This window comes from Phyllobates terribilis, unplaced genomic scaffold (genome assembly GCF_046119375.1).
Source record: "Phyllobates terribilis strain yellow unplaced genomic scaffold, ASM4611937v1 Scaffold_8__6_contigs__length_399053987, whole genome shotgun sequence".
Classification (NCBI taxonomy): domain Eukaryota; kingdom Metazoa; phylum Chordata; class Amphibia; order Anura; family Dendrobatidae; genus Phyllobates; species Phyllobates terribilis.
The window spans coordinates 286,456,921-286,481,119 of NW_027362768.1; the positions used below are offsets into that span (position 1 = coordinate 286,456,921).

Here is a 24,199-nt window from a genome sequence, read left to right on the forward strand (position 1 = left end):
ACTAAGAGCCAGAAATGTGCCATTTTTGGGGTGGCTGAGGGCTGGTGTTATTAGTCTGGGAGGGTCCAATATCCAAGCCCCTTCCCAGCCTATTGAGGTCAGCCCTCAGCTGTCTGTATAACCTTTGCTGGTTATTAAAAATAGGTGGACCGAACATCATTTTTTTGGAGGCCCCCACTTTTTAATAACCAGTAAAGGTTAAACAGACAGCTGTGAGCTGATATTCATAGGCTGGGAACCTTTATGGATATTGGCCCCTTCCCAGAATAATAACACCAGCCCTCAGCTGTCTTCTTTCCCTCAGTTGGCTATTAAAAATAGGGGGAACCCCACATCAATTTTTTTGGGTCCCCTCTTTTTTAATAACCAGTAAAGGCTACGCAGACAGCTGTGAGCTGTTGTTAATAGACTGGGAACCTTTATGGATATTGGCCCCTTCCCAAAATAATAAACCAGCTCACAGCTGTCTGCTTTTCTTACTAATGTGATTTAACTCTGGATGAATTTCAATAAATGGATGGATATTTACACATGACATTGATAAGAATAGTGTTGACATTGATTTTGGAAAGTGTGTTGCCTAGCCTCACACCATTCTATTGATTCTATCCAGCCTGTTGGTTAAACTAATTAACTCAATGTTTACTGACTAATTTAAGAGATTTAAGTCATTTTTCTATCCACATTTTCTTGCAGAGCAATTTTCCTGCTCTTACCTCAATTTTGCTTCCTTTTGCAGCCCCCTAGCCCTTACTAAGACCATTTTACAGCACCAACATTTGGGTCCCATTGACTTCAATTGGGTTCGTGATCAAGGTCAAGTTTGGACCCGAACTGAACTTTTAACTGAAGTTCGGCCAAAAACAAACCTCCATGGGTTCGCTCGTCATCACTACTTGTGAACTCTGCTTTGAACTGTTTATCTAGGAATAATGCCTGTACTATCTTTTTTCCATCCTTTTCCTTATTTGTGCAAGGGAATGATTTCTTCTATAACCTTTTTGTACCATTGACTTAGGCATATTTCTAACATGCAATCAAATGTCACATTCATAAAAGCTCTAGCCAGTCCAGGTGTTTGATGTATTTTATCGCAAGCGCATCTGATGCAGCTAATGAAAGTATTTATTAGTTCCATCAGTTGTTCTCTTGTGATAATTTCTTTTCAAGGGGTATTGAGACTGCAGTAGTCACTAAAAAGTGCCATTTTGTGTTGAATTTGGTAAAAAGCACTTGTATATGTGAGCTATTTAAATTGTTTTTGCTTGATTGGTTTGTTGAAAACAAGGGAAAGTTTGTAAATTTTGTTAATTAACCTTATTTGCAAAGGGGGTTGAATCATTTTGATTGCAGCCGTATCTTGCTCTGAATGTTCGTGCTCTGAATATTTTGCTGTAGTGCAGTGTGTGTGTCTGGGGATTACGGAAGAACAGAAAAGTGCTAACTTTTGTATTTATTTCTTAACCACTCAGTGCTGTGATCTCTGCCAGATTTCCTGTGTGGTTTAAACGACTTGTGATTGGGGCATGGTGGGGAATGTTACACTGGAGAACTTTAGAATAAAGTTACATTCAGTAAGATAGAACTGAATCTGTGGAACTATGTCAATATCTTAGAACATGTGGACTCGGATTTAATGCAGAAGATATAAGTTAGCAGCAGTAAAGGTAAGATGCAAATACTGTACATTAATTTATAATGGGGAAGGGTCAAAGGGTTTTCCTACTGTAAAAAAAAAATCTTTTCTTTAGGCATGGATTGGGGCATACTCACCTTTCAGCGCCCCCTGCGGATCCAGCAGAGACCACTCTGTCTATGGAAGCGGTGTCTGGAAGTTACAGCATTACTGGAGCCTATACTTGGCTGTAGCGGTCAGGTAACTAGAAGAGCGCATCATCGGAGAAACAGCCAATGACGCGCCCTTCTTGTCATCTGACTGCTGCAGCCAATAACAGGTTGCAGCGGTGTTGTGAATTCCAAGTGAAGCAGGCACCACTTCCAAAGCCAACGCAGATCTCCAGAGCAGCTTATGCTAGATCCACAGGGGTGCTGGAAGGTGAGCTTGCTTATATTCATTATTTTTAATCAATCCATGCCAAATATATATGTATATATTCCACATAGACAGTAAAGGGCCCATGTTCAAGAACAATATATGGACCCTTTTGCAGCCCAATAGCTCATCATAATGCACAATTTTACCTGCTTTGGGGGTGGTAGTGGCCCCCCTACCTCTTTGGCCCCTATGCAGCTGCACAGGTGGCACCAATGATATGTCCGCCCCTATATTTTACTGCTAGACAATCCCTTTGATGCTTCAAGGTTATGCAAAAAAACACTTAGTAACAATTTGTAATTCACCAGGCAGCTGACCGATTATATAGTAAACGAATAGAGTAATTTGCATTGTGAATGGTGAATATTTCAGAAATTGCATAGATCACAATGAACAGAACATGCACCTTGCATAAAAAACAACTAAGACTATTGGGACGTTTAAGAAACACTAGAGATTTGGCTTATAAAAGCGCACAATATAAGCGCAATCCTATAGGGATGATACAATGTGATAAACAATGGAAATCAATCAATATGCTCTGCTGATCAGTTCATTATGGGAATAACTTCTGTAAATTAGGGGAAGCTGAGAAGATGCAGGCGGATGATACACACATTTTCAAAGAGGAACTATTAAGTGACTTGTATGAGAAAATTACATTTCTTCACATAAAATCCACAATTGTTTCTGTAGTCCGAGTGATCACATGTACTGGAAAATTTCTGAGCAGATTTTATTCTGCACTGGGGAAAAAAAGTAGCACATTGCGTATTCTCATGAATTTTCCTATTCAGATATGCCCTATTGTATGGGTCTAATTCTCGTGCAGATCCATGGCACATTAACTGCACATCCAATTAGGCCTCTTTCACACAGGCGGATTTATCATTTCTATTAAGGGCTTGTTCACATGCTGTGGTTTGCCACTTTTTTCCTGCAGAAAAAGCATTTTACAGCACCCAGGAAAGTGAGATGTTTTAAATCTCATGCACACTCTGCTTATTTTTTTCTTGCAGGTTTGAACCATTAAAGCGTTTTTTCAAAGCTGCAACGTGTCAATTCTTCCAGGGTTTCTGCAGCATTTTTCATCAATTCAAATGAGTAGGAAAAATAGGCATGTAAAAAAAACATCAAAAAGTGTAAAAAACTAGAATATTTTACGCAGTTTTTCCTGCCAACACTGTCTGCTGCAAATACTGAACCATTACAACATACCCCTAGACTAAAACCAAAACCTTCACTCTTGACAGTAAAAACGCTGCTGTAAAACGCAGCACAAAACCTTTTTGCTGTGTTTTCAGTCAGACTACTTGTGTCATTTGACTACAGTACATGTCAATAAAGTTTACTTTTATTTACCAAAAACGCTGCAAAAAATGCTTCAAAAACATCCCAAATTTTATTCTGCGTCCTTTGCAGTGTTTTCTCACTTTTTCATTGCTTTCCATGGATTAAAAATTGCTGCAAAAAAACTGAAAAAATTGACATGCTGCAGATTTTTAAAAACGCTGCACTACTCAAATTTAGTCAGGAAAAAAAAGCTGCGTGTGCATGAGATTTCTAAAATCTCATAGCTTTTGCTGGTGCTGTAAAACGCAGCTGCTTTCTGCACGTGGGAACAGAGCTGTAATCTGCTTTTCAAGGACAGTCATACAGTGCTAATGTAAACCAATCAAATGTTTTTCTTTTGTTTTTTACAGACATTTTTCTAAAAATGTTGCATGTGTTATATTGATAAAGTATGCCGATTAAAGTCTATGGAGAGTGCTTAAAATACGGATGCATAAGTATTCCATCAGTATCTGATCAGTATTCCATCAATATTGGATACCAGCCATATTTGTATTTATTACTATTACTTTTCATTCTGCAAAAAATGTTTCCATTTTTACCCAATAGAAACAAAAAGGAATGAATGAAAATACAGATGCACAAACTGATCCCATACTGATGGTATACTGATCACATGCTGATGGGATACTGATCACATACTGATCACATGCTGATGTTATACTGATCACATACTGATCACATGCTGATCGGATACTGATCACATACTGATCACATGCTGCTGGGATACTGATCACATACTGATCCCATGCTGATCAGATACTGATCACATACTGATGGTATACTGATGATATACTGATCACATACTGATGGTATACTGATGATATACTGATCACATACTGATGGTATACTGATGATATACTGATCACATACTGATGGTATACTGATCATATACTGATGGTATACTGATCATATACTGATCACATACTGATGGTATACTGATCACATACTGATCACATATTGATGCATCCTGTTCCATTATATGTCCGCACTGCGGATCTGTATTACGGACATATCGAATACGCCTTGACTGAAGCCTTAGACTGACATTTTTGCAGCAAATCTTCTTATTAATGAATTCGCCAAAGGAAAATCCGACCTGTTCTATTGTTTCCTTCTATTGTAATTTTTAGGGTAAATTTACGCGTGCCACATTTGTTGGATTTTCTACGACTGAAACTCCCTTTTATATATCTGAAAAGGGTTGTTGCAGATCTGTCTCGGATTTTACCGAATCCTATGAGCGCTATGAATTCAGCAAAAAGATGAAATGTGTTGTGGATTTTAAAATTTCCACGGCATGTCCCACTGAAATTTTTAGCAAAGTATTAGTCAAGATTTATGGGCTTGGCTGGTCATACATTACATTATACTGTGTAATTTTTGCACCCACGTCTGTGCAGAAGATCTGCAGCAAAACCGCTGCAAATCCTGATGCAGAAATTCCCCCACTAAAAATCAATTGTCTCTGCTGCAAGTACTATTCAGACATAGGATAATCACAGAAATGTGTGAAAATAATCAGCTGTGTGTGAATATACCTTTATATGGTTATGCATGATCAGGCTTATTCAGTCAGTCAATATCTCTACATAAGGCATCACTATGTTACTAGCTGAGAGTTCGGCTGTGTTCACACATCGGCACCCTGCTACACAATGTGGACAACATGCTGAGCAGGGGCGGTTTGCAAATGACAGTACATAAATAAGAAATAGCCATCTGTTTCCAGAATTTGTCCTATTATTTGGTGAGGGCATAAGATTCCCGGGAAATGAATCAGGGTAAGCCAATACATCCAAGCATGCTAGAGGCAGGACCCACCTGGTTCATGAAGGTATTTTTGACCTGTTTTGCAACTTTTTAGCACAAAAAGCAGCACATTTCACAAAGTGCACCAAAATTACAAGAATACATAAAATCACTCCAGGGGAGAAACTACAGTATATTTGCAACAAATAATGGAAAAGTCATCAGAAAATATCTGGAAACCCCAAACTCTGCCCACAATGTTGAACACATAAAAAAAAACAGGGTAACACATAGAAAATAGACTTTATAAAAGGCAAAAATGAAAAGAAAACTTAGGTACAAATAAAAAAAACCTGTGAAAAACACAAAACACTAGACAAGAAAGAGGTGCAATAATGACTTGTGCCCTACTGTAGACATGACTGCTCCATATAAGCTGCTCAGTCACAGTCAGACTAATATCAGGGTCATATGACAGTAATATGGCTTTATTTTAGAGCCTGCAAAACCATTCGGATGTATTAAACCAAACGTAGATCAACAAAAACCCGAGGTTCAGTTTAGTAAAAGCACAGCGCGTCCAGATGTTGGAGGTAAATTGAAGCACTTTGCAATTTTACTCATTTAACAAAATATTTCAAACCCTTTAAAGGGGTTGTCTGGTTCAAATCGATATGTCTGCAGTCATTCTGCGTGACTGCAGACTAATGAATCCACCAGCGCAGGCTCTGTGCACTGCGAGAATTCTCCGGTTTCTGAGCCAGGACTGGAGGGTATGTATGAGTTATGCACACTCCCTATGTGGGACCATTATTCTGTATGGAGGACTATGTGGGCCCATTATACTGTATGAAGGACTATGTGGGGTCCATTATTCTGTATGGAGCACTATGTGGGGCCATTATACTGTATGGAGCACTATGTGGGGTCCATTATACTGTATAGAGGACTGTGTGGGGCCATTATACTGTATGGAGCACTATGTGGGGTCCATTATACTGTATGGAGCACTATGTGGGGTCCATTATACTGTATGGAGCACTATGTGGGGTCCATTATACTGTATGGAGGACTATGTGGGGTCCATTATTCTGTATGGAGCACTATGCGGGGCCATTATTCTGTATGGAGCACTTTTTGTGGCCATTACACTGTGTGGAGGGCTGTGTGGGGATTACAGTTGGAGAATTGTAGCACCCTGAGGATTCGGCTGCTACAGGGGTATTGCACCTCAACCCAGAGGTGTGATATTCCACTCCCGGGTAAGGATGGAGTGTGGAACTGAGCTAGTAGGCTGCATGCACTACACACATCCCATTTCCGGGGAACAGACCGATGGTACTCCCACTAGAGAAATGTGCAGGTACGACAGTGTCTGTTCCTGGCTGGAGTGGGAGGGGGGTGGAACATCCCAGTAGTGTAGGGGCAGATAGGGGGAGCAGCCTGGGTAAAGTTAGGAGCTCATTGGGTGCTGGTCACCTGAGCTCACACATAGAGGGAGTATTTAAGGTGGGCACCATCTTAGATCAGGGTCAGTCAGTCAGTTGTCAGTCTGTGAGACGTCAGTCTGTCAGAGTGTAACCTGAGAAGCAGAGCAGAGGAGAAGAGAGAGAGACCCAGAGGCGCAGAGGGGACCCCAAGAGCCCATAAGAGAGCTAATAGGGTGAAGGGTCGGCAACAGGGTACCGGATCCCAAGCTGGCAGAGGCTACAGCACACCTTAGCCAGGAACCGGAGGTCGTGGGCAGGATCTGCCACGATCACCCACTAAATCCACCCGGAAGGCAGACCAAGAATAGGGTCAGGGAGCCCAGAGGAGGCTTGACCAACAAGAGGCCCGAGGGAGCCGGACTTAGGTGGATCCCTGGTGGGAACGGCCAGAAGAAGGGAGAGACAGAAAGGAGCTCAGGACCACACTCCGGAGTTGCCTGGGAGTTGACCGAGTCCAGGACCTGGTGGACGCAGCACGGCTTGGGTGGTCACTGCTGTACACAGTGACCCGAGCAACACCAGTAAGTAAAACCCTGGAACTGCATTTTATGCCTCTGAGTCTCCTTGCTGCACCTTCACAACCACCATCCTCCACGGCTGACCCCCTGAGGCTATACCCCTCCCGTTGGGGGTTATACTACCCAAAGCTGCACACACACCACCAGCCTCAGCGGACCCTGCTGCAGCGGCGGCCGTAGTGACCGCAAATCAACGGGTGGCGTAGTCGACATAAAAGAACATCTAGTAACATCTATAAGGACTGCCACACACTGAGTTTGACACCCTGGGCACGGACCGGGTCACAGCCACTCGGAGACTACAACCCCCATCTGATCCGGCTCCGGGTATCCCTAACAGCACTGGCCCAGGGGGCGCGTCAGAATCATACTGTGATTGCTACACAATTACAGTAAGATTCTCCAATTGTAATTGATTGAGGGATGGGGGATACAGTAGGGTCATCATACCATGCGTGCTGAGGGTGCTGTGGAGGAACTCACTGTGGGGGTATCATGCTGTGTTTTGAGACACTTTTGTTTGCATCATTCTTTATTATCTGCATTGCTCAAGGTTTTTTATCCTTTGTTATTACTTATGTAAATTAGGCCATTGGGCCATATACTTTTTACTGCTCTTACATAACCTATTATATTATTCCAATATGCTAAGATCTATTAATTAAAATGTACTTTATTCGTGGGACAACCTATTTAAGTTTATTTCCATATGAAAAAGTTAATCGTAATATTTGATGATAAGGAAAAACTTCCTCAATTGTAGACATTTTTTAATAAATATCAGGGTTCGCCCACGACTTTGTCCAAGCTTTTAATTTTGGCCCTCTGTGTATTTCAATTTGACATCCCTGCTTTAAAGGGAACCTGTCAGGTCTCCAAATGCTATTAGACCTGCAAATATGTCTTAATAAAAGCTTTCAAACAGAGAATAGCACGAGAAACATAACAAATAAATATACAGTATATATATATATATATATATATATATATAATTTTTTTTTTTTTTTTTTTTTATGGTATTTATCTATCTACTGATCAACTATTTATTTATCTAGCTACCCAATACATATATATATATATATATATATACAGTACAGACCAAAAATTTGGACACACCTTCTCATTTAAAGATTTTTCTGCATTTTCATGACTATGAAAATTGTACATTCACACTGAAGGCATCAAAACTATGAATTAACACATGTGGAATTATATACTTAACAAAAAAGTGTGAAACAACTGAAAATATGTCTTATATTCTAGGTTCTTCAAAGTAGCCACCTTTTGCTTTGATGACTGCTTTGCACACTCTTGGCATTCTCTTGATGAGCTTCAAGAGGTAGTCACCGGAAATGGTCTTCCAACAATCTTGAAGGAGTTCCGAGAGATGCTTAGCACTTGTTGGCCCTTTTGCCTTCACTCTGCGGTCCAGCTCACCCCAAACCATCTCGATTGGGTTCAGGTCTGGTGACTGTTGAGGCCAGGTCATCTGGCGTAGCACCCCATCACTCTCCTTCTTGGTCAAATAGCCCTTACACAGCCTGGAGGTGTGTTTGGGGTCATTGTCCTGTTGAAAAATAAATGATGGTCCAACTAAACGCAAACCGGATGGAATAGCATGCCGCTGCAAGATGCTGTGGTAGCCATGCTGGTTCAGTATGCCTTCAATTTTGAATAAATCCCCAACAGTGTCACTAGCAAAGCACCCCCACACCATCACACCTCCTCCTCCATGCTTCACGGTGCAAATCAGGCATGTAGAGTCCATCCGTTCACCTTTCCTGCGTCGCACAAAGACACGGTGGTTGGAACCAAAGATCTCAAATTTGGACTCATCAGACCAAAGCACAGATTTCCACTGGTCTAATGTCCATTCCTTGTGTTCTTTAGCTCAAACAAGTCTCTTCTGCTTGTTGCCTGTCCTTAGCAGTGGTTTCCTAGCAGCTATTTTACCATGAAGGCCTGCTGCACAAAGTCTCCTCTTAACAGTTGTTGTAGAGATGTGTCTGCTGCTAGAACTCTGTGTGGCATTGACCTGGTCTCTAATCTGAGCTGCTGTTAACCTGCGATTTCTGAGGCTGGTGACTCGGATAAACTTATCCTCAGAAGCAGAGATTACTATTGGTCTTCCTTTCCTGGGGCGGTCCTCATGTGAGCCAGTTTCTTTGTAGCGCTTGATGGTTTTTGTAACTGCACTTGGGGACACTTTCAAAGTTTTCCCAATTTTTCTCACTTACTGACCTTCATTTCCTAAAGTAATGATGGCCACTCGTTTTTCTTTACTTAGCTGCTTTTTTCTTGCCATAATACAAATTCTAACAGTCTATTCAGTAGGACTATCAGCTGTGTATCCACCAGAGTTCTGCACAACACAACTGATGGTCCCAACCCCATTTATAAGGCAAGAAATCCCACTTATTAAACCTGACAGGGCACACCTGTGAAGTGAAAACCATTTCCGGTGACTACCTCTTGAAGCTCATCAAGAGAATGCCAAGAGTGTGCAAAGCAGTCATCAAAGCAAAAGGTGGCTACTTTGAAGAACCTAGAATATAAGACATATTTTCAGTTGTTTCACACTTTTTTGTTAAGTATATAATTCCACATGTGTTAATTCATAGTTTTGATGCCTTCAGTGTGAATGTACACTTTTCATAGTCATGAAAATACAGAAAAATCTTTAAATGAGAAGGTGTGTCCAAACTTTTGGTCTGTACTGTATATATACGCTATATATAAATATATATATATAAACGTATCTATCTCTATCTTTGTATTTAATATTTTAAATTACAATAGGAAAAAATTTGTTCGCAGTTTTAGTTTTTCTGCATTTTTCGTTTTTGCAGTCAGATCACTATGATGTGTATAAAAGTTGGATAAAATTGGGTACAGGACCATCTGCTCACATACGTGGCTTTTCTGTCAGTTGTTCATGGGGGGACTGATAGGCCTCCTATTACACCCCTTAGCTTCCGCAGATACTAATGTTTGTCGCTCCTACAGAATTAACTGGCTAAGATCCAAGTTATCATCAATAGAGGCCAATACAGCCGACATCCACCACTTATACTGTCGGCACAGCTTATATCCATGCCATCACCGTGCAATAATCATAAGTGGTGGTACATGTAATACCCCAACCCCATGGCATACTATTTCACGAGGTTTGCAAAAGTGTGAAGAAATAAGGAAATCAGCAGAAAAGTTTAGCAGTTTCTCTAACATGTCCATTAGTTTCAATATACATACCACTATTGCTGGCCAGAGCAGCATTGCTCTTGAGCCTTGAAGTATATGCACTATATTTCTGCATAATGTTGCACACACCTGAGTGACCATTATACACTACAGCCCTATATGTGTAGAAGTAATGGTCTGGTAAGACTCGAATTGGAACATTCACTGGAATATAGTAAGATGTAATGTTTCTCTTCATTTACTTGAACTATGTATGTTACATTTTTTGAAGGACTAAATATAAAGATCTTGTCATTTTCATAGAAGAGATTGATGGAATTTTACACTAAGTAATCAGACACCTGCATCTCTGACATTAACCATAGTTTCCTTTCAAATATGTACAGTACGCATTACTCCCATTATCTGATTACATGACTGTACTCACTGCAGTAGGTGTCGCATTGGTGATAGCTAGATAGTAGGAATGAGCGGACCCGTGGAAGTTCGGGTTCTGGTACACGACCCCAACTTTATTCCAAAGTTCAGTTCAGAACTGTACCCGAACTTGAACCAGAACCCAAACCCCATTGAAAACAATGGGGACCCAAACTTTTCAGTTGGAAAATCTGTCTCTGCAACGCAACTCCAAACAATGTAACGGACTTCCGGGAGAAGTCCATGTTCGATGTTTAGCAGGGGACACTAACTGTCCAGTACGAACCCCGATTTTTTAAGTTCGGGTTTGCTCATCACTACTAGATAGCTAGAAACAAAAGATGCAAGCAGCGCTCAAAAAATATTGCAAATTATAGGACTTTAATGGCTTATGTGACTATGTTTCTGTTCATAGTGTGAACCTTTCTCAAGCCAAAAGTTGGAAAAAGATCTATGTGATGCCCGTCCACATTTTGCAACCCAACAACCTATAAAATATAATAATAATAATCTTTATATAGCACCAACATATTCTGCAGTGCTTTACATACATTATCATCACTGTCCCCATTGGGGCTCGCAATCTAAATTCCCTCTTAGTATGTCTTTGGAGTGTGAGAGGAAACCCCCACAAATACAGGGGTGATAAATGCAGAATTGGCCTAAAAGTAGGATTGTGGAAACTGTGGTCATATGTTGTAATTTTGGTATACTTCCCCCAAACTTCACCAAACCCCTATGTTTTATCTGATTAGCCTAGACCATGTTCAAGCAGTTGCATTTTTCCATACCCATAGAAGCCCATTTGAGGAAAAAAAACTCACCAAAAATGCACAGTTTAACACAGTGGTCATGAGTTTTCATGAAATTATCTCCACTTTGCTATTGTTAAATGCAGATTTTCTGCACAAACAAATATACAGCAGAAAATAATCCAGTTTTTATGTTCTGTTTGAACATGGCCAGATAGGTATATACAGACACTATGGTTGAGGTGAGGCGCAAACTGAATTAATTCCCGCATCTGAGAAAAGCATAGTTGTTTGCCATGTTTTTTAAATGAATTTGCATTTTTTTTACAAGTGAAACACAGCTGTTTTACATTCCACCTGTTTCAGAATTGGTTTTTGATGCAGATTTGCCAACAAAAAAAAGTTTTAATCACCACATGCCCCCTCATTTTCCACATCAAAAAACAAAGTTAGACTAAGTTTCCACGATAAGCAGTTTTTATGCGAAATATTTTTACTGCGCTAAGGCCACGTGCACACGCTGAGTATTTGGTCAGTATTTTACATCAGTATTTGTAAGCCAAAACCAGGAGTGGGTGATAAATACGGAAGTGGTGACGTGTTTCTATTATACTTTTCCTCTGATTGTTCCACTCCTGGTTTTGGCTTACAAATACTGAGGTAAAATTCTGACCAAATACTGAACGTGTGAACGTGGCCTTACAATTCCAGCAAAGTGGATGAGATTTAGGCTATGTTCCCATGATGAGCTTTTGGTGAGTTTTTGATGTTACAAATTTTCTGCACTATTTCTGCATCTTTTAAAAAAATAGGTTATTTGCATTTATTTTTAAAATGCACAGCATAAAAAAAAATCACCAAAAACTCATCATGGGAATGTAGTCTCATAGTAATCTCATCTCCGCTGTGTTAACTTCAGTGCTAACCACTGATCCAATGTGCTGCCGTTCACCCTTTAATATCTAACAGGCTGGAGAAACTTGCACCTACTGCCACTCTATCTTCAGCTCCTTTGTGAGAAAATGTATTTGGGCAGCCACTCAGTCTACCAAATAAAATTCCTGAGAAGGAAATTGGGGATGGCTTCGCTACTGGTACTGGGGGCAGTGCTAATACCATGGCGTCGTACCATAGTTTAATGGAAATATTCCAGGCTGGTAGGAGGCAAGCAAATTCCCACAGAAAAGTACCAGCAGTAATGTGCAGGCCACATTTCAAGTACAAGCAGCTTTAGAGGACTTCCTGTGAGAAATGACTCGCAGGGTAGATATGGTTTCCCTCTATGCCAGTCCTTTCACCGAGCTAAATACAACTCTCAGCAAAAAAAGTTGTGGACTGGCTCCATACTGTCCCTGGCCACATTCACCTGTTCACTTGTTTGTGGTTAGGCGGTCCTTTCCAGTAAGTGCACTGGGGAGGGCACGGGTAATGTTGTGGGACCCGTGCTTGTGGAAGGGGGAGGCAATACCGGGAAATATAGTGGCGGCTGGGGACCGAGTATGGACACCCGGCCGCCGCCGGCATGAGGTTATGAAAAGTTTTCGCCCCCATGAGCCTAAAAGGCCACATTTCAAGTGCAAGCAGCTGTCAAAAATTTGGCAGTATAGTATTGCAGCCTGTGAGTGGGTGGGTGGCTGCCTGCATACTTGCGCTTGCATTCCAAGGAATGGGGTAGGGACAACTGAAAGCTGCAGTGGGACAAGGACGTGGACGGTGATTGTTGCAAGTCTGCAACGACAGGTGCATGGCGGGAGGCATCTTCGCATGCGCCAAGGATCACTTATGATGGGCACACTTTTAGGCAATGACCTGGGAGTCAGAGATGCTTCCAGAGGTCTTCCCCATGCTGTTCCCATGTCTTTTCAGCACTGTATGCATGTGTCTGATGATGTGTCACACACCACATGGCCAGATAAGGTTGTAAAATGTTAAAATGACATTTCCTGGTGAATGCATTTGTCTTGGTTGAAAGCAATGCAAAAGTGCAAAAATGCATCAAAAACGCAATGTGTGAACATAGCCCAAGGTGTGGAGGAGTATTTTTGTTTTTGGTTATTTATTTTGCCTTATATACAAGTCATTACCCTGGAAAGGATGTTCCTTAACATATTTCCCAGGAAAATCCATTTTGGTTTTGTTTTTGTATGTTTTATTGTGAGTCCGTAAAAGTGGCGTTATACTCTGACCACGTTGCTGACAGCAGTGATCTGGGAGTCAGAGATGCTTCCAGGGGTCTTCCCCATGCTGTTCCCATGTCATTTGAGCACTGTTCCATCGATTTGGGCAATTTTTAGGCCCTCTGCAGACCGCCGGGGTGAGCCGCCTGAAAAATGCTCGAGTTTCCCATAGACTTACATTGGGCTCGTTGCTCGGGTTGAGCACCCGAGTATTCCAATTTGCTCGACCCGAGCAACAAGTACCCAAGCATTTTAATGCTCGCTCATCACTAATAAGCACTTCAATTTGGTATCAATTAAAACATCAGCTCCCTCTACAAAAAAAAGCTGTCACAGAGATCCATCAACTGAAAAATAAAAAATGGCGACACAAAGCTAATTTTTTCTTTTTACAAACTACAGAATTTTTTAAGCCAATAAAATAATTTAAAAAAATATATATGCTTGGTATAGCCATAATCATATTGACTTGAAGAATTGTGTTGGCAGGTAATTTTTAATGTAAAATGAATGCTGTAAAAACAAAAACACAAAAACTATGGCAAAATTGTGTTTTTTTTTAATCATTTCACTTCACTTTTATTTTATTTCCACAATTTTCAGTATATTTTATGGTACAATGAAAGGTTTCATTCAAAACTACAACTCGTTCCAAAAAAAAAAAGCCCTATGTTGACAGAAAAATAAAATAGTTATGTAGTGATGAGCGAGGGTGCTCAGTCACGCTCGTTACTCGGCCGAGTATTGGGGGTGCTCGAGTGCAATGCTTGAGTCCCAGTCCCACATGTTTTGCGGCTGTTGGACAGCCAATCAACATGCAGGGATTGTCTGCCATACACAGTAATGCAGTAGCCATCTTGGCTACTGGCATTACTGTCATTGGCCGGCCACATCATGTCATTGGGACAATCTAATGCCCGGAGACCCGATGCTTGGCCCACTGACCTTCGAAACCAGAGAAAATGAATATTCACTTCTTCCCCTGCCCATTGGTGTCGAGAGATGGGCGGCGTATGCAGTAAATATTCATTAAGCATTTACATCTGCTTAACTGGCAAATGAGTTATTTAAAAACAAATAAACACACACAAAAGTCCTTTATTTAAAAAACATTCCCCTGACAATTCCCCTCATTTACCCATTTATTAGAAAGTAGTCCACGGAATCACGATCACCACTCCCACGTCCGCAGCATTTGAAGCCTTGTTCACAGGACAAAGCTTGATATGCTATAGCAGTCGCTGATGGTTCTCACGCTGAGAGTAGCGTGAGAGCTGGCAGCTGTAGCGAGCGGTGACATCAGGAAAGTTACCACGGTCACAGCCGTCAGTTCCCACGCTGCCCTCAGTGTGACCAGCAGTATCTTCTTGACACCGTCATCGGATGTAGCAGAGTCGTGGATTGTAGTGGAACCTCAATGTGGACTATGTCAGACCTGCGGGGGAGTGTTTTTTGGGTAATAAATTGGTGAAAGACGGGGTTTGTCTGGGAGTGTTTGGTTGTTTTTTTTTTTAAAAAAAAAAAAAACTTTTGTCTGTGTGTGCTTTCTTTCTTTAAAAATGACAGGGAAATACAGTGAGAAATGTTTTTTTTTCTCTTTTTTTATTTTGCCTTATATACAGTGGGTACAGAAAGTATTCAGACCCCTTTAAATTTTTCACTCTTTGTTTCATTGCAGCCATTTGGTAAATTCTAAAAAGTTCATTTTTTTCTCATTAAAGTACACTCTGCACCCCATCTTGACTGAAAATACACAGAAATGTAGAAATTTTTGCAAATTTGTTAAAAAAGAAAAACTGAAATATCACATGGTCATAAGTATTCAGACCCTTTGCTCAGTATTGAGTAGAAGCACCCTTTTGAGCTAGTACAGCCATGAATCTTCTTGGGAATGATGAAACAAGTTTTCACACCTGCGTTTGGGGAGCCTCTGCTTTTCTTCCTTGCAGATCCTCTCCAGTTCCGTTGTGTTGGATGGCGAACGTTGGTGGAGAGCCATTTTCAGGTCTCTCCAGAGATGCTCAATTTGGTTTAGGTCTTTGGCTGGGCCAGTCAAGAATGGTCACAGAGTTGTTCTGAAGCCACTCCTTTTTTATTTTAGCTGTGTGCTTAGGGTCATTGTCTTGTTGGAAGGTGAACCTTTGGCCAAGTCTGAGGTGCAGAGCACTCTGGAAGAGGTTTTCATCCAGGATATCTCTGTACTTGGCCGCATTCATGTTTCCTTCAATTGCAACTAGTCGTCCTGTCCCTACAGCTAAAAAACACCCCCATAGCATGATGCTGCCCTCACCATGTTTCACTTTTGGGATTGTATTGGGCAGGTGATGAGCAGTGCCTGGTTTTCTCCACACATACCACTTAGAATTATCACCAAAAAGTTCTATCTTCGTCTCATAAGACATGAGAATCTTATTTCTCATAGCCTGGGAGTCCTTCATGTGTTTTTGAGCAAACTCTATGTGGGCTTTCATATGTCTTGCACTGAGGAGAGGCTTACGTCGGGCCACTCTTCCATAAAGGCCCGACTGGTGGAGGGCTGCAGTGATAGTTGACTCTGTGGAACTTTCTCCCATCCCCCTACTGCATCTCTGGAGCTCAGCCACAGTGATCTTGGAGTTCTTCTTTACCTCTCTCACCAAGGCTCTTCTCCCACGATTGCTCAGTTTGGCTGGACGGCCAGGTCTAGGCAGACTTCTGGTGGTCCCAAACTTCTTCCATTTAAGGATTATGGAGGCCACTGTGCTTTTAGGAACCTTGAGTACTGCAGAAATTCTTTTGTAACCTTGGCCCGATCTGTGCCTTGCCACAATTCTGTCTCTGAGCTCCTTGGGCAGTTCCTTTGAGCTCATAATTCTCATTTGGTCTGACATGCACTGTGAGCTGTGAGGTCTTGTATAGACAGGTGTGTGCCTTTCCAAATCAAGTCCTATCAGTTTAATTAAACACAGCTGGACTCCAATGAAGGAGTAGAATCATCTCAAGGAGAATCACAAGGAAATGGACAGCATGTGAATTACATATGAGTGTCTGAGCAAAGGGTCTGAATACTTATGACCATGTGATATTTCAGTTTTTGTTTTTTAATAAATTTGCAAACATTTCCACATTTCTGTTTTTTTTTCAGTCAATATGGGGTGCAGAGTGTACTTTAATGAGAAAAAAAAAAACTTTTTAGAATTTACCAAATGGCTGCAATGCAACAAAGAGTGAAAAATTTAAAGAGGTCTGAATACTTTCCGTACCCACTGTACAAGTCATTATATAGGAAAGAATGTTTCCTAACATTTTTTCCTGTAAAATCACATTTATCTTCGGTTTTGTATGTTTTATTGTCAGTCCGTAAAAGTGCCGTAATACTCTGACAACATTGTTCCCACCATTATCTGGGAATCAGAAAGGGTTCTTCCCCATGATGTTCCCATTCCATTTCAGCTGTGTTTCCATCCATTTCAGTGCTTTTACGGCCCCCCAGACCTACTGGTAGGATCTGCTGGAAAAATGCTTGCTTTTTCCATTGACTCCCATTACACTCGTTACTTGGGGCATTACGATTTGCTCGAATCGAGTAACGAGCACCCGAGCATTTTAGTGTTCGGCCATCGCTATAGTTATGGCTCTTAGAAGAAGAGGAGGAAACAAAAGTCCAAAATTGAAATTTGGCTGTGCCTTTAATGGGGAATCCCTTGAGTGTCACAGTCAATAAAGACCAGGCAGGTGGTTTGATGAAGGGGCTTTTTCTGTCACCCATGAAGTCCTTGCCAGTTTTCTATTTGCAGGTAAATTATTCTGCAATACAGAAGTTTGGCAATGAATTATGTCATCAATCAGAGGATCAGACATTCAGGTTCCCTACTGATGCTAAAATAATATAACATTTCAAAAGAGAATTAGTAAAAATCAAGACGTGCAAAAAAAAGAATAAACCTATTTTCTTTGTCAAAGTCCCTTATTATTGGAAAAAAATAAAATGAAAAAAAGTTAAAATATTATACATAAATTATTAAAAATTGCTGTTTTTACACACCTGAGCTGAGCTTCCCAAAAATGTAATAAAATATTCTAAAAAAAAAATTATATATTAAAAGGTATTTAAGCATGTATAGTCAAATACAGGAAACTATATGAATTTGGAACCGCTTTAATTTTATTAACTTACAGAACAAAGTTACATAATTTGTATTACATAGTGAATGCTGTTAAAAACGCAATGATGGAATAGATGTTTATTGTTTATCTTGTCTCCAAAAATTGAAATAAGTTATTAGTATGTACCGCTATGTGATATCAAGAAAATTAACTACTCATCGTGCAAATGATAAGTTCTCAAACAGAATTGTCAATCAAAAAATAAAAATTTTGAATTTGGAGACACAAAAACAAATCTTTTTCCAAATTGTAAAATAAAAAGATATCTAATATTGTTATTATCATAATCGAATGTATCTGCAGAGTAAAATGAACATGTCATTTATGACAGAATAAAAATATTGCAGGTTTTCTTTTATTTTCTCATAAAAAAAAATTGGTAGAACATTTTTTCAATATATTAAACATGCCCCAAAATGATGATATGAAAAATGCAATTTTTCCTACCGCCATTGCATGATTATGTCAACAGAAAATTCAAACAGTAATTGCATTTTTTTTGCAGTGTTTTTATGCAAATTAAAAGCTGCTTTTTACAGTACCAGCAAAATTATGAGATTTCAGAAATCTCTTGCACCCGCTTTTATTGACCGAATTGGAAAACTGCAACTTTTTTTAAATCTGCAGCAGGTCAATTCTTTCAGTGTTTTTACAGTGTTTTTTTCACCTATAGAAAGTAAAGAGAAAGTGCAAAAATGCTGCAGGAATACAACTTAGCGTTTCTGCAGCTTTTTTTGTGAATAAAATTACCTGTTTTAAACATGTACTCTAGACAAATCACACAAGTAATCCGCAGCAAAAATGCTGAAAAATTGGCCTTTTTGAGAGCAGCATTTTAACTGCCGAGAGAGTAGGCTTTGGCTGCAGAAAAAAATGCTGCAAATATGCAACATGTGAACATATCCTAAGACTTTACAAATTGTTGAGATGCTTAAGAAAAAAAGAAAGAAAAAGGACATGTTGTGTTTGGGATAGTCAATATGAAGAACTACAGTTCCCATGATTGTTCTCCCTTCTCATATACATTGACTCTACTTACAACTGCCAGTAAGCCTCTCTAGTACTATAAGTTAGAGGTATAATTAATCACACAGAAGAGAGATCTGCTAAAGACACATGGCTATACTGTTCCCCTATTCACTGGACATTGCATTAGCTGCTGCCCAGAATGAGAAACATGATTCCTCACACAGAGAGAAGGTGAGATTTAGGGAACAGTGCAGATAAATTACGTGATATGTGAGGTCACTTTCTGTAGTTCATATTGATGGATATAACAATGGGTTGAGGCTATGGGATGCCACATAAGCAGATGAACACTGGGAACATCTTGACTGCATGTAGTATTCCAGCTTCAGATAGTAAAATAGCACAGTGACTAATCTTACTGTAGTTAAACCACTTGCACTCTTTAATAACTCTGGATTCTAAACATTGGAATAACGTCATGGGAAAATTAAGATTATTTTTTATTATCACTAACCTCTCCGTACAGCTATTGTATGGAGGTAATTTATCTAATTAAACCTTTTACCAAGCACAGTTCTTCTGATTTAGTTTTATTATAGAAATTTGCAGGTTTTACCTAGATAATCTGTACAACCTGCAGCTCTTCATTAATACAGTTTTTAATTTTCAACTCTGAAATACTAGACTGTATACAGTAATATTGGATTCAAGGGCGCTATCTATAATTAATGCTAGGCACTTCCTCTAAAATCATGAATATTTGGCACCATATAGTATACACGACGGCTTAATTAGTTGACAGTTTTCCAAAATATTGTTTTAGTTTAATGTTTGTAATTAGTGTACTGTGTATGTATATATATATATATATATATATATATATATATATATATATATATATATATATATATACTGTATATATGTACATATATATGGTGTGTGTATGTGTATATATATATATATATATATATATATATATATATTTGTGTGTGGACGCATCCTATTCTCTATATATATATCTCTATCTCTATATATATATATATATATATATATATATATATATATATATATATATATATATATATATATATATATATAATATATATACTGTAGTTGAATGACTGAAAAAAAAGTCATAAAGAATATGATGTGAGAGACGTCTGAAGGAACAGAAGGGGGATGGATGAGCTATGAGCCACAGATATAGGCACGAAGATGAGCTATGGAATGCAGATTACTGATTATCGCACTCCATTGCATTCACATAAGTGCTTGTCAATTCCTATGTAAAACAGCAGTAATGAGAAATCCATTCAGCTTCCTGATTTAACATTTAGGTCCTTCTAAATCACATGAAAATTGAGTGGTGGCTTGAGATAAAAGAGGTTTTTTTTATTATTTCTGACTGTGTGTACAACAAATAATTGTAGTCTCCAGCTCTTCTATTTTTTGCATTCAGCTTTGGCTTTAAAGAGTAGAGATGAGCAAACTTATTCAGAAAACGTTCGCCAATCTCAAAGTCGGCATGAACATTGCACATTCAGACCCCAGAGCATTTTTACTCAAAATCTGAAAAAAATTCAGCCAAAGTTTAGTAGATGATCGTGTTTCCATTAATGCTTTTTTTAGGACTTTGGCTAGGATAGTGGTACTGTATGATGAGCGGGAGACAACTTGTTTGATGAGTGGCGAGGTTGGGGAGAGTTAGAGGAGCGGCCGACTGTTATGCTTCTTTTTTTTTTTCTTAACTTAATGTGTGAAGATTCCGGCAGCCAATCGGGACGCAGAAACCATCCACAACGTCCAAACACAAGCACATGTGGCACATGTGGCTGCCGAAGTCACATGTCCCTCTCCATATAAAGAGCGGACATGTTGTTTTGGCACCATTTTCTCAGTGTAACAGCGCAGAGAGGCTACTTCTGCTGCTACTACTGGATAGTCAGATAGTTAGCTAGGCGGTTGATTGTCAGTCAGCTACTTCAGATAGATAAGATCCTGTGTGGCTGTGAAATCGACCTTCCAGCAGATCAATCGTTTTTGCTAATTGTGTGATCCAGAGACACCAGGCCACATTTCAGCATATAACTCTTTTATGCTGCTAATATTGTGCTCCAGCCAGGAGTCCACATTTTAAAATCTAAATTCTTTGTGCTTATAGTGTGGTCTCGAAACAAGGCCACATTTCTGCAATAAAATATTTTGTGCTAGTAATATTTTTGTCCAGGCAGGAGTCCACATTTGAAAATCTATTTTTTTTGTGCTAATAGCGTGGTCCTGAAACAAGGCCACATTTATGCATAAAAATATTTTGTGGTAAACTTGTGCTCAAGCCAGGATTCTACATTTCTGAATCTAAATTCTTTGTGCTAATAGCGTGGTCCAGAAACCAGACCTCATTTCAGCTTTTTATTCTCTTGTGCTAATATTGTGCTCCAGCCAGGAGTCCACATTTCAGAATCTAAATTCTTTGTGCTTTAGTATAGTACAGAAACCAGGCCACATTTCAGTATATAAATATTTTGTGCTACTATTTTTGCTCAAGCCAGGAGTCCACATTTCAGAATCTAAATTCTTTCTGCTAATAGCGTGGTACAGAGAACAGACCACATTTCAATATACAAATATTTTGTGCTACTATTTTTGCTCCAGCAAAACACCTTGGTTTCTAGTGGCTTAGTTCACCTTCCCTTGGTGTGTAGTGGTTTCGTTGTTCAACCTTAGGTGCAGTTTAGTTCCCCAACCCATGTTGTCCAGTAGTTTTTTTCCCCATCTTCTGGTGTGTACTGGTTTAGTTCTCCAACACTAGGTGTTTAGTACTTTATTTCTCCAACCCCTGCTATCTAGTAATTTAGTTCTCCATCTTCTGGTGTGTACTGGTTTAGTTCTTAATTCCCAAGTGCCCTGTAAGCCTTTGGGATTCCAAGAAATGTGGAGCAGCCCCTTCCCTGCCTGCACCCACAGCCAGCAGAGTCACACAGTGCCCAGTCAGTGAGATGTAATGCCCCTGGCCATGATTGCTCGTCCAGGTGTCAATGGTGAAATGCACCCTGTCAGACATAGATTTTTTCAAGGAACGGGTGATGTTGTCTGTGAAATACTGGTGTAGCGCAGGCACAGCTTTCTTAGAGAAGTAATGGCGACTGGGCAACTGGTACTGGGAGAGTGCGATGGCCATCAGCTTTCAGAAACCGTCTGTATCCACCAGGCGGATAGGCAGCATTTCTGTGGCCAACAGATTGGAGATGGTGTATTTCAAGCTCTTAGCTTTGGCATGTTGAGGAGGAAACAATCTTTTACATAATCACAACTGAGGGACTGAGGGCTGGCTGCTGTGCTGAGAGAGGAGGGAATAGGAGGAACACGACAAAATTCTGGACTGTGAGAGAGGTGCAGGCAGAGATGTTATGATGGATTGAGAAAGATGTGGTGTGCTCGGTGTCTGAGATTGGTCAAAAACAGCAGATATGTCCACTTCCACAACAGCTGATGGGCTCTCACTCACCCCAACTGTAGCGGGTAAACAAGTGGAGGTTCTGCAGCCGGAGACCTGTGTGAGAACACTTGACACAGTGATGGAGGAGGAAGAAGCAGCAGATACGGTTGATGGGGCGGCCAGTGATTGGAGAGGCCTGCTAATCTGCATTTTAGCACAGTGAGATTCCCATACTAACGCATGTTGATCACGCATGTGCTGGTTCATGTGTGTACTAATGAAGTTATTGGATTTTTTTCGCCGAGTCATTTTTTACAAAGTTGGCAGATAACGTGAGTTGGGTCATCCTTTGTGGTCTCAAAAAAGGCCCAGGCTAGGCAACCCTTGCTGCCCCTGCGAGCTGCAGACTTGCAACCGCTGCTGCCCATAGCCAGAGTTGTGGCTGAGGATGCAGTGCTTGTCATGGTTGCATCACTCCATGTCTGTGCCGGAAGCCACAACGTAACCTCCTTGTCTTCCTCCTCCTCCACCTCCTCTGCTCAGCTACTCAGCTGCATGCCTCTGTGTTCACACCAAGTGGGATCTACAACCTCATTGCCATCCTTTCTGTTCTCACACTCCTCGCCCTGAGAGTCACCCTCCTCCTCTTCCTGCTCTGACAGAACAGTACAGTCAGCGTGCGCCTCAGGTATCTGAGTCTCATCAGGATCACCTCGATTAACGTCTGATGATGAGGGTTTGGATTCCTATGGGACCCTAATTAGTCCGGCCCCGGAATCCAACTGAAAAAAATTTGGGCATCTGTGCAGATGCTTTCCTCCTCTTGAGTCTGTGAATCTTTGGAGCAGACGTCTGATGCCCATGTCATAGAATGTGCAAACAGCTCTTCTGACTCGCCCATCTTTGCTTCCCCACAGTCAGTTGGGTGGTTGGAGAGTTGTGACTAGTTTTGAGCGAATTTGTTCGGCATTTCAAATTTGTGTTTGTGTTGACAGTGTAGCAAATCAGGGATGTTCATGGGCAGAGCCGATTTTTTTGGCGCAAACAAGTTGGAACCCCGAACACGAATTTGAAATGCCGAACAAATTCGCTCAACACTAGTTGTGACGTTGGGGGAAACAAGGGTAATTGGGGTACCACCTCTGAGGACTGTACTGTGTGTGATGTTAAGGTGGAGAAGGAGAGGCCACTTAATGCAACGCTTGCTATCCACTGGAGCACATGCTTTTTCTGGCCCTCATCTAGGAAATAATTATACTATTTGTTCGCTGGGTCAATTGATGCCACTTTTCCTGGTGTCTGCCCCTAATTTGAGCTGTTTTAGCAGCTTTTGGGCCCCCTGAAGGTGTTGCCAATGCCTGGTTTTGCCTCCCATTGAATTCAATGGGGCTCTGGGTTATGTTTGTCGAACCATTTGGCGAATTTTTCGGCGAACATCGGGACGCTCGCCGATCTGAACCGAACCTTGAAAGGTTTGCTCATGTCTATTAACCCCTTAAGCCCCGCGGATGGTTTGCACGTTAATGACCGGGCCAATTTTTACAATTCTGACCACTGTCAATTTATGAGGTAATTACTCTGGAATGCTTCAATGGATCCCCCTGATTCTGAGATTGTTTTTTCGTGACATATTTTACTTCATGATTGTGGAAAAATTTCTTCGATATCACTTGCGTTTATTTGTGAAAAAAACGGAAATTTGGCGAAAATTTTGAAAATTTTGCAATTTTCAAAATTTTAATTTTTAAGCCCTGAAATCAGAGCGATATGTGACACAAAAGAGTTAATAAATAACATTTCCCACATGTCTACTTTACATCAGCACAATTTTGTAACCAAAATTTTTTTTTGCTAGGGAGCTATAAGGGTTAAAAGTTGACCAGCGATTTCTCATTTTTCCAACAAAATTTACAAAACCATTTTTTTAGGGAC

General features: G+C 40.4%; 1 protein-coding gene across 3 annotated transcripts in view; it reads left to right on the forward strand.

The window, feature by feature from the left end:
- Positions 1-1,457: 1,457 nt before the first annotated feature.
- Positions 1,458-24,199, forward strand: part of GRAP2 (GRB2 related adaptor protein 2) — a 298,245-nt gene continuing 275,503 nt past the window's right edge. The window contains exon 1 of one of the 3 annotated variants that reach the window (XM_073642728.1): positions 1,458-1,667. The gene's annotated coding sequence lies outside the window, so the exon portion shown is untranslated. Of the gene's footprint in view, positions 1,668-1,929; positions 2,057-24,199 lie in introns of those variants that run through there. The other 2 variants (XM_073642726.1, XM_073642727.1) reach the window with 2 other exon arrangements.